Source organism: Centropristis striata, chromosome 13 (assembly GCF_030273125.1).
Source record: "Centropristis striata isolate RG_2023a ecotype Rhode Island chromosome 13, C.striata_1.0, whole genome shotgun sequence".
Lineage (NCBI taxonomy): Eukaryota > Metazoa > Chordata > Actinopteri > Perciformes > Serranidae > Centropristis > Centropristis striata.
This window is the reverse complement of record NC_081529.1, coordinates 10,633,113-10,643,094: the sequence shown is the minus strand read 5'-3', so window position 1 is coordinate 10,643,094 and position 9,982 is coordinate 10,633,113. Positions and strand designations below refer to the sequence as shown.

The 9,982-nt window shown below is 37.6% G+C and overlaps 1 long non-coding RNA gene across 1 annotated transcript; it reads left to right on the top strand.

Moving 5' to 3' along the window:
* The first annotated feature begins 5,444 nt into the window (after nucleotides 1–5,444).
* On the top strand, nucleotides 5,445–8,762 carry LOC131983986 (uncharacterized). Its single transcript, XR_009395518.1, has 3 exons — nucleotides 5,445–5,495; nucleotides 6,036–6,174; nucleotides 8,293–8,762. It is a non-coding gene; the product is annotated as an uncharacterized LOC131983986 (long non-coding RNA).
* The last annotated feature ends 1,220 nt before the right edge of the window (nucleotides 8,763–9,982 follow it).

Sequence of the window (9,982 nt, the reverse complement as noted above, 5' to 3'; positions counted from 1 at the left end):
ATACAATTGGCATCATTCATGTTTATTGAACATAGTATTGATTCATTTTTAGTGATAGTCTTGCAGATGCAGCTTTGACCTCCCTGGACAATTAAAGGGAGAAGTCACCACCTTTTATATGGATGTTCAATCAATGTTGGTGGTCAATGTAGTCAATTGAAACAATAATTTCCTCAGTGCGTGCTATAGTGAGACGAGAAAGCTGCGGTGATGCGTCGAGCTGAGTTGTTCATTTCCTGATACAGTGATCACGTGATGATTATAACCATATTTTGTTTTTCCTTTATTTTCATGCAGATTACCATCACATTGACTTTTGTATAGTAAATACATGACAGCTTTGCTATGTACCGGCCCACTGCGGATCCCTACGGAGTTATTCCTTCACAAAAAGTCCGTCTGTGTCACAAATCATTTTTAAATGTCTTTTCTATTTCTCTATGGTTTTTACTTTTTCTGTGTTATCATTGGCTTGCAAATAATCTATGAAACAATTTGGACTGCACTAACCTGTATGAAAGGTGCAATACAAATAAAGTTTAATTGACTATTTGATTGATTGATTGATTGATTGATTGATTGATTGATTGATTGATCCCACCAGCTGATGGCAGCGAGAAATTATTGGTCATAATCAATCCACTTGATGATGGCGGCCTCAACCACAGGAGCTTTTTCTTTGCACATTCGCTTTGAACTGTCTGCGTCACGAGCAGACGTGATGTTTTTTTCCTGTTTGACTGCATCTTTTTGTATTAAATGTGTAAATGGTATTACTTTAACAAACTAAAAAGTGAGGGCAAACTAAACCATGTTGATTCTGCAATCTAATAAGAAGACAGACAGTTAAACAAGTAAGAATTATCTGGCACATTGGACACAAACACATGCAGTCTATACATTAGAGAGGGATACTTACACAGACGTCTCAAAGTCTCCTCTGATGATGGACTCCATGAGCTGCTCAGTGCCTTTGGTACCTGATATTCATGTTGACAGGGGAAAAAATCAGTCAGTAAATCAATCACATTATGTCAAAGACACAACTCAAATACCTTCATCTTATGTTCTTTTTTTAAGGTAAAAAACAAAAAAACATTAACCAAACATAGAACAGGACAATCCTCTTTTAAGTAGAGCCCAACCAATATGGGATTTTTGAAAATGATTTTAGAGGCTGATGTAGCATTTTTTTTAACTGAAGAAAAAATAGACGTTTTTATGTGAATTGTGAACTGTTTTTGTGCAGATATGACCAAGTTCTGAAAAGGCTATTTTCTTAAACAGACAAATATTAAATAGAATAGAAAATGATGAATAAATAAAAGTTATGTCTAAATAATATTAAATATTCTTTTGACTGCATTCCATTTTGTGTTAAAATATGTTTTCATATTGGCGTATATTGGACAACATATACACCGATAGCAATAAATATGGATATGCCTTTAATGGGCAAATATCTGAACATATCCATCAACAGATATATCTGTCAGGCTCTACTTTTTAAATAAAGATGTACAGTGCTTAACAAATTTATTAGCCAACCTGTCATAAAAACGAGAAAACAAACTAAAAATGTTATTGTTATTCATTTGGCAAATAACAAACTGAATCCACCTTTTTATACCCAAATTATTTATTATTATATTTAAGCATTAAAGATATAATTTCAGTTCAAAAGCTCATACATAGGCTACTGCTGAATTAACCGTTACAGAAACATAAAAAAACTAGAACATTTTTTGAAAGGGCCACGGGGGCTACTGCCGGTGTTTGTACACTATGATGAGATTCTTCGGAGATTTCAAACTATGCCCTTTAACCTCAAAATGTGTGTGTGTTTGTGTGTGTGAGAAACATGTATGTGGAGGAGTGTGCACGCATACGCGCGCATTTGTGTGTGTGTGTGTGTGTGTGTGTGTGTGTGTGTGTGTGTGTAGCGAAAATCGCATAAAGTTACCTGTATGTGTGTGTGTGTGTAATTAAAATCACAAAGTTACCTGTGTGTGCGTGTGTGCGTGTTTGAAGCATGTGTATGCATTTGTATGCATGTGTGAGGAGTGTGCGCGTTTACGCGCATGTGTGTGTGTGTGTGTGTCCGTAACTGTAATCACATCAAAGATCAAAGGCAATCAGATCAAAGCAATCAACAGAATTAATTGACACCTGTTACGGCTTAGTGACAGCAGAGGTGGACAGACTGCAATTTCTGTCCTCGAACAGAAAGCATTTTTGGCAAAACCATAATACCTATCATTGATCCGACTTCACTTTGAGCGTCCTGAGTTCTTCCTGAACGTCTACATGTTTTGTTTTAAAGAAAAATGAAAAAATAGCTTTGTTAGAGCGATCTCAAAAGAACTTTTTTTTCAGAAATCTTCCTGCGTTTTTAATATGGGAGCCAATGAGGCTGTTGATGCGTGTTGATGGCACATCTGTGCGTCCTACGCCCAAACTATAACTCTGACAGCTTTACCAGAGGATTGTGAGTGAGAAGACAAATTTTCCTACGTTTCTATGTAAAAATTATTTCTGTAGAGTGGAATTTGCGGCCTGGAGCGCAGTTTTAAAATTCATTTTTTGACAATTTTTTCTCTCCCTCTACACTCTGGCGATGATGTCACATAATGTGACACAAACATTTCGTGCAATACACACCCATTATAATCTCAGAATTTCTCCAAAAATGATCATGGTCATTGAACAGGGATTGATAAAAAACTATATGACCTATCGAAACGTGGATTAATACACCGATCCACAAGACTTGTGTCTACTGTTTAAAGTTTAAATGGAGTCTCTAGGTGAAATTATGCTGAAGGAGTAGACATTTAAAAATCTCCAATTATTGTTCTTTTTCGCTCATTTTTTTTCAGCCGTCCCATTCATTTCAATGCAAAATTTTGGGCAGTTTTTCGCGACTTACGGTGCGAAAAATTCGTATTCTGTAGAGAAAAGTAATAGCACACCGATCCTGATCAAACCACACGTTTTGATATATAATTTGTCCTGCAACTCTTCAAGTTGTAGGACTCGTAACGGGACGAAATTGCGTCTGGAAGAGGAATAAGAAAAAATCCACAGTATAACAGTAGTGCTCCGTGCGATTGCCCCGAGGCCCTAATGATTTCGCTAAGTAGGCTACTAATGCTGTTAATTTAGGACAGCTGTAGCATTAACTGGTGGTCTAATACATTTGTTAAGCAATGTAAATATGAAACATTTTTCATTACTACAGATTGGTATCCCTCTCTGCTTAGCACTAGAGCACATTAACAACGCAACAATTGGCACCTTCAACAATATTACATAAATAGTTTGTTTAAATAAAACAGCAAAGCTAACAGTTATAGCCGTTAAATTACCGTTGATGTGCCAGCTCTACGGCTAACGTTTGTTTTCCGTTCTAGTCAATTAATGAAGAGTTGGTCTAATTAATTTATTGTTTCGTTCCTCAAAATGTATTTAAACTAACATTAGAGAAATATAATGTGGGTGTATTATAGCCCACAACATTTTTTAAAGACGTTTTCACAACCCAATTCCGTTCACTGCGGTCAAGTGAGCCGTCATTCGCTTCTCCGTAGTCAAACCAGCCGTCCCTATATTATGTAGTGCGCCCGTATTGTGATATTTACGGTAAATTCACTGAAACTGCTCCAAGCGGGCTGACATGTAGGATACACACTTTAGTGTCATTCTTTCTCACTTTTTTCAGTATAAAACTCTTACCCGCAGGAAGGAGATAAGATATTAACCATGTGAAATAATTAAACTGCGTCGCGCCGAAAATGTATTTGTTGTGTCGACGTGCGGTTTTCAGTTTTCAGAATAAAGTGTTACACAACCAGGCCCAACTATCAGATAAATATTGAAATAAGATTAATTGCATGATATTCACCGAACTGTTCACTGTGGATTTTTTCATAAAACGCCTTTAGACTGTACAGTAGCTAAAATATTACATTATATTATAATTAATTAAAATTAAACGGTCTGTTTCCAGTCACTAATTCCACTTCAGCTACATTCTACAGGACCTCAGACTGCGGTCAAACCAGCATCCACTTCGGAAAACACAGTCCAGAAAGCCTCGACTTTGTTTTCGTGGTGCGTGTATTTACAAGGCGTTACGGTACGAACGTGCTGTAAGGATCTTCAAAATAAAAGCAATGTTCCGGTAAACTTTATTTCAGAAGCACAAGCTTCTAGATGATTGAGACTCTAGCATTTGAACGGTGAGTAGCCTTGTCAGAGTTTAATAATAACTACATTTATGGAGGCCAACTTCAAAGAGAGTACACGTTCTCAGAATGTCAATCTGAAATTATAAGGAAAATAGCGGATTATGTGAGAATTTAAAAGGCTATAATATTGTAACGAGACATTAGAATGTCCTGTAATCATGAGGGACACCCTGAGGACCACCTGATGTTGAATGAGTCTCTGATTATGGACGGTTTTATTTTAATTATAATCTGTTAACAAGTTGAATTTAGAAAGAAGATAGCTCTTTTTTAAATGTATGATCATTACAATTTTATGTAGGCTACATTGGTTGACAAATTTATTAGACCACCTATCATAAAAAACAAGAAAACATAAATATTTTGGAAATCTTTCAAAAGCTTGATAAACTAAAATGTTATTGTAAAATAACAAACTAAATTCACCTTTTTATATCTAAATGTGTGCTGGCTCACTGGGCTTCTCTGAGAAGTCAGAAATGAATCAAGCATAACTTTCAACCACTAAAACTATTTTTTTCTGTTCAGGTATGTGATTAAATAACTATAATTTGAATAATAATAACAATAACAATGTGCTTTAGTATTTTTTAACAGTTTTTTTTTATAAAACAGTAAATTTGAAAATTCATGGAAGACAAAAATTATCAGGCTATGTTTTAGCATTACAAATATCATTTCGGTTAAAGAGCTTCTACATACTGCTGTATTTACCAATAGAAAAACATTTAAAATGATTTTAGTAATTACAAATGCTGTTATTTTAGGACAGCTGTGGCATTAACCGGTGGTCTAATAAATGTGTTAAGCAATGTATATGTCGCTTTGAAGTTAGCCTTTTAAATGTAGTCTATTAAAGTCTGACCAAGCTACTTACAGTAGAAATACTGGGCTTTCCCCCCTTCATTTATTTATTTATTCATTCATTCATATTTTACTTGTTCGTTGATTTTTTTATGTGCTTCCATCCGTGTCTACAAGTGACGCACTATTTGGGGGGAATTGAAAAAAAAAAGTGAAATAAAGTTTACCGGAAAATTGCTTTAATTTCAAACACGTTCTTACCGTAACGCCTAGCAAAGACATGCACGGCGAAGGCTGGCTTGACCTCAGTACAACTTTTGAGAGAAATGCTCAGAACGAGCTCCTGTTGACGCTCCTGGTCGTCAATAATATGTTGATCAATAACTTTCCGAGAAGGCGAGCCTTGATGCGCTTCTACCATGATCTGCTTCTACCAAGAAGGTAAATATGACGTTGTTTTGAGCAATATGTTGATAATTCTGCAGTGAGTCATTCCTCTCCTCGTCATGTTGCTCCTGTTGCTCTGTGCATCTCTTAAAATGCCCCCGCAGGTCGCCCACAATCCGCTGCGTTATGGTTCATTTCCTGTCATTGGGTCGGATTATGTCCACGGTGCAATCGCATGTCGTAAATCAAATGTATTTTAAAATAAATCTTAAATACAGTGGATTAGTCGAGTTACTAAAGTAATGCTACACTGGAGTCACATTTACAAAAATGTTATCATCCACAAATTCATAAAAGCCAAAGTCTTTGTGCAAAGTGAAAGCAAAATGATATCCCTCCATGGTCTCTACTTCTCTTATTCTTAATATGTTTTTAAAAACGCTGTTCTCTTCTTCTTCCTGACACTTACCTCTGTGGCACAGTGATCATTCTTATTCTTCAGTGAGGTTTAGTGGGTTTCTCTCTGTGAGGACTGAGTTTTTTAGAAAACCAACCGTACAACAATGTCTAAACACTTCCTGCGTCTACCTGAAGGACACGCCTTATGAGATACACACCTTGTATGATGAGGAAGTCTCAGCTCTGGTGATGTTCTCCAACATCCACAAGATGTCACTAGTAGACCAGAAAACACAAACTGAGATGAAATCCAGACTCACAAAATGACTCCAAGGTAATTCATGTCCTCATATTATCAGCAAACAAAAGTAAACTCAGCTGACACAACAAAATATATTAATATGAGCAGTTTGTGTGCAGGAACCACAAGTGACTTGATTCAGCTGTGAAACTGGGAGAAATTCAAAGCACAGACCAACTTTAATTCTGTATGGAGGTCAATGTCTCTGGCAACAATTTCTTTTTTTTCTGCCTGAGAATTTAAGTATTAAAGTTACTTAAGTTATTAATGCTTGAAAATGCAAATTTCCAACAAAACATTAAAGAAAACTTTGAACAAAACAAATGGCCCACAGTAAAAGACTTGAATTAAAACAGTGAATTATCTCAGGCAGTTTTCTCCATTTAGCTAAACCCTTAACAAGTATTCTACATTTCTTTTTGTGACATAAATTCAAATGTTTTCATATGATCTGTGAGCCAGGACCCCAAACTTGGGCCACCGGTACAATCTGGGGGAATAATTCTCGTAGTGATTTTTGGCACGGTTACACCCCTAGCGCTAGAAAATCTGTGATGGCATTGCAGTAGAGGTAGCTTTCAGTGTGTTTTCACTTTATGACCCCATGCAATAACACACATTTCAAAGCTAGAACACAACACCTTAAAGTGATGACTTCTTTTTTCTTTCTGAAACTTTTCTCTTTGTTGTCTCTAGATTTGTGGGAATATAGATCAGACTAGATGTTTTTCAGGTAAATTGTGATAATCAGCATCCTTGGTAATGTATCTATGACTGGCAGTGACTAGCAACAGTTATAGTAGCAGGATGCCATAGCTAGCAGAAGAAGATATTATAATGTTCAAGAGGCCGTGTATTATGTTCACTGCTGTACTAAGAAGCAGATGGCTGCCTACGTCTCCATGCTGACCACCAGAGAGGGAGACCAATCTGTAGATATCTGCTCTGAACACACAGATGTCTTCATCATGTGTTTGGCATTCTGTTACAATATTGATGCCCTTTAGTTACAAAAGTGTGGCACTAGAACCATTACGAGGCTTGTAAACATCAGGAAGGTTGCTTCCACTGTTGGCTTAGTGTTTTAAAGTGTTTTTGTTCCCTTGCAGCCAAAGGAAAGACAAGTGCCTAAACACTTTTGACCAGCAAAAGGGACATTCAGGACACATTCTTATAATTTGGCCAGAAAAGGGAAGTCTCCCCAGAACAAAAGCATCAACCACCAAGGTCAATGAGCTCAGGTTTCAACTTTCCTGTTCCCAAAAAAGGTGAAATCTGAAGTCATGAGCTCCCACCATGCAAGGACTGCTTCACAAAACATGCACAGCAAGCCAACTACCAGGCTGGGGGCTGAGACTGTGTTTCAGTATTGAAGTGTGTTCAGGCCTGGAGTCTTTTTACACATGAGAAATTTGGGGCAGATTGGACGATGTATGCTGACATTAGAGCGACTTCCTTTTTATGACAAGTCCTCAAAATTCGCCCTGCTGCCATAGCAACACCTACACCGTATCCTGAAAACACACAGTCTTGGCAATTAAACATCATCAGCATTTGTGTGTGTGTGTGTTGGATTGTTACAGTAAGACAAACCACTGGGGAAAGGCTTAAACACCTCAGTACCAATAAACAGGCCTTTCTGCAAACTAGTTCCTATTTGCATGTATCTTTTCAAAAATATACACACTTTCATACATATTTTGTGCTCTGTCAAATATGTGATAGTCAGTGTCGGGCCTTTTTTTAATTTTTGAGTTTTTGAGTTTTTGGCACAGCATTAAATACATGAACTGTAGCCATATGACAAATTGTAATGGCATCGAAAACCCTTAAAGTGTTGGTATTCATTTGATGGTTCTTGTATCTATAAAATATTGAGACTGGCATTGTCAGTCATATATTAGGATTAAACTTACAGTAAATAGAGGGAGCAAACTGACCTTTGATCTTCCAATGACCTTCAGCAGATTCAATTCATCCTAATTTCTGTTAATCATGTGACCTGTATTATGGCCTTATAGTCTTTAGAGTGGGAATGTGTCAGGGTAGCAGAACATGAATTTCCAATGAAAAAAAACAGCATGTTTTATGTGCAACTTGGATAGTGTTATGACCAGGGGTCATAAGGTCCTATGTTTTTTATCATTGCAGTGCCTGGTGCAGGTGTTCCTCCCTGCCAGAGGAGGTGCTGCTTCTTTTCTTTGCCTCTCCTTTCTGTTTCCCAGGTGGTGGTGGTTGGAGGCGGCTGATTGAACATCTTTAATAGGACTGCTGCTGAGGACGCCTCTCTCTCTCTCTCGGCCCTTTGTCTGACTCCCAGCCACACGCACTAGTGGGAAATGTTTGTAATCTTTGTTATCTGTTGTATTATTTATAACAAAGATTCTTTAAGTTAATTGTTGCAGTCCTGGTAGGTAGGGGTGGGTAACCTTTTGTTTTATGAATATTTTCTCCTGTTTTTGTTAGGGAGTTCAGGTAAGAAACCTGTATTTTATTTTACGCGTCTTTATTTTCATGTCAGTTAGATTTAAAATTAGAAATGTTTTGTTTGTTATTTTGGCTATTGCTCACCCTGAAGCAAAATATTTATTGTTGTGAACAATAAATCATATTGGACTGCTTATCGGTTTACGCTGGTCTCTGGGAGTTGGGAAGGGGGCAGAGAGCAGAGTTTGGTTGAGCAGTTAAGGATAATAAATGAATGAATGAATGAAATTTCATAGTAAAGTGTCGTGCTGCGAGACTGGGGAGAGGCTAAAATCATATTTAAAAATAAGTTTTATAGTTTTTTTTATTCAGGGTATACTTTACATACATACACAATAAACCTTCAATATGCAATCAGGATCAAGTGGAGGACACCTTTCTTGATATGTATTATACAGATACTTGCATGGATATTTATGCATGTAACGTCCTGGGGACGGAAAAGACAGAATGGCTCGAATCCTGACCTATAAAGTGTTGATTGAAGCTGACTGGCTGTCTTAAATCAGCAATGCACAGGACATGTCTCCACCACCAAGATAAGGACAGGAACGTCTAATAATTCAATACATTGTACACATTTTCTCCTGGACAGCTTTCCAGGCTCACAGATCCTTTCCTGCTGTAATCCCTGTGAACATAAGGGCAGGACAGAAATACATAGAGATGTTAGAACAGATTACACATTAGCTGTACAAACTCATCATCATCATTATCACAAACTGATGCAAAGCAGTCATCATGTGCACGCAAACATTGTTAAAAGAAGTATATCTCTGGACTAACTTTCTTCCACCCGTTCCGTACTAATAGATAAAGAGTTTATTTCTACCTGCTGAGTGCCTTTGTCCCGATGAGACATTTATTAAACACTCCAGTTCACGGTATCACATCCAGTCTGGGAACATACGGCCTCCCCCCTCTCCCCCTGGATTCGTCCCGAGGGGGATTGGTAGGCTTGCTGGGTGTTGTGCTGGGCGGTGGGCGCTGCTCACAGGTGGCCTGGGGATGGGTGTGCCACGTCCCGTCTCGGTAGGTGCAGTAGCATACGGTCTGCTCGTCAATGTTCACACGCTCCCCTGCTGGAATCACACGGTTCCCAGCAAAGCAGTTGGGACCTACAATGACAGGAAAGACACATTTAATAAAGTGGAATCTTATTTTATCCGTGATATGTACGAGTGACAGACGTGTGGTTTATTATCACTAATGGTATCATTACTTGTTTGTATTAAAGGGATGAAAGCTTATTAACTATCTAAAATACTCACATCATAGACACTACCATTAACTATTCCTGTATCATATTAACCACAAAATCGCAGGATTGAATTGATCAAACACTGTGAGCTTT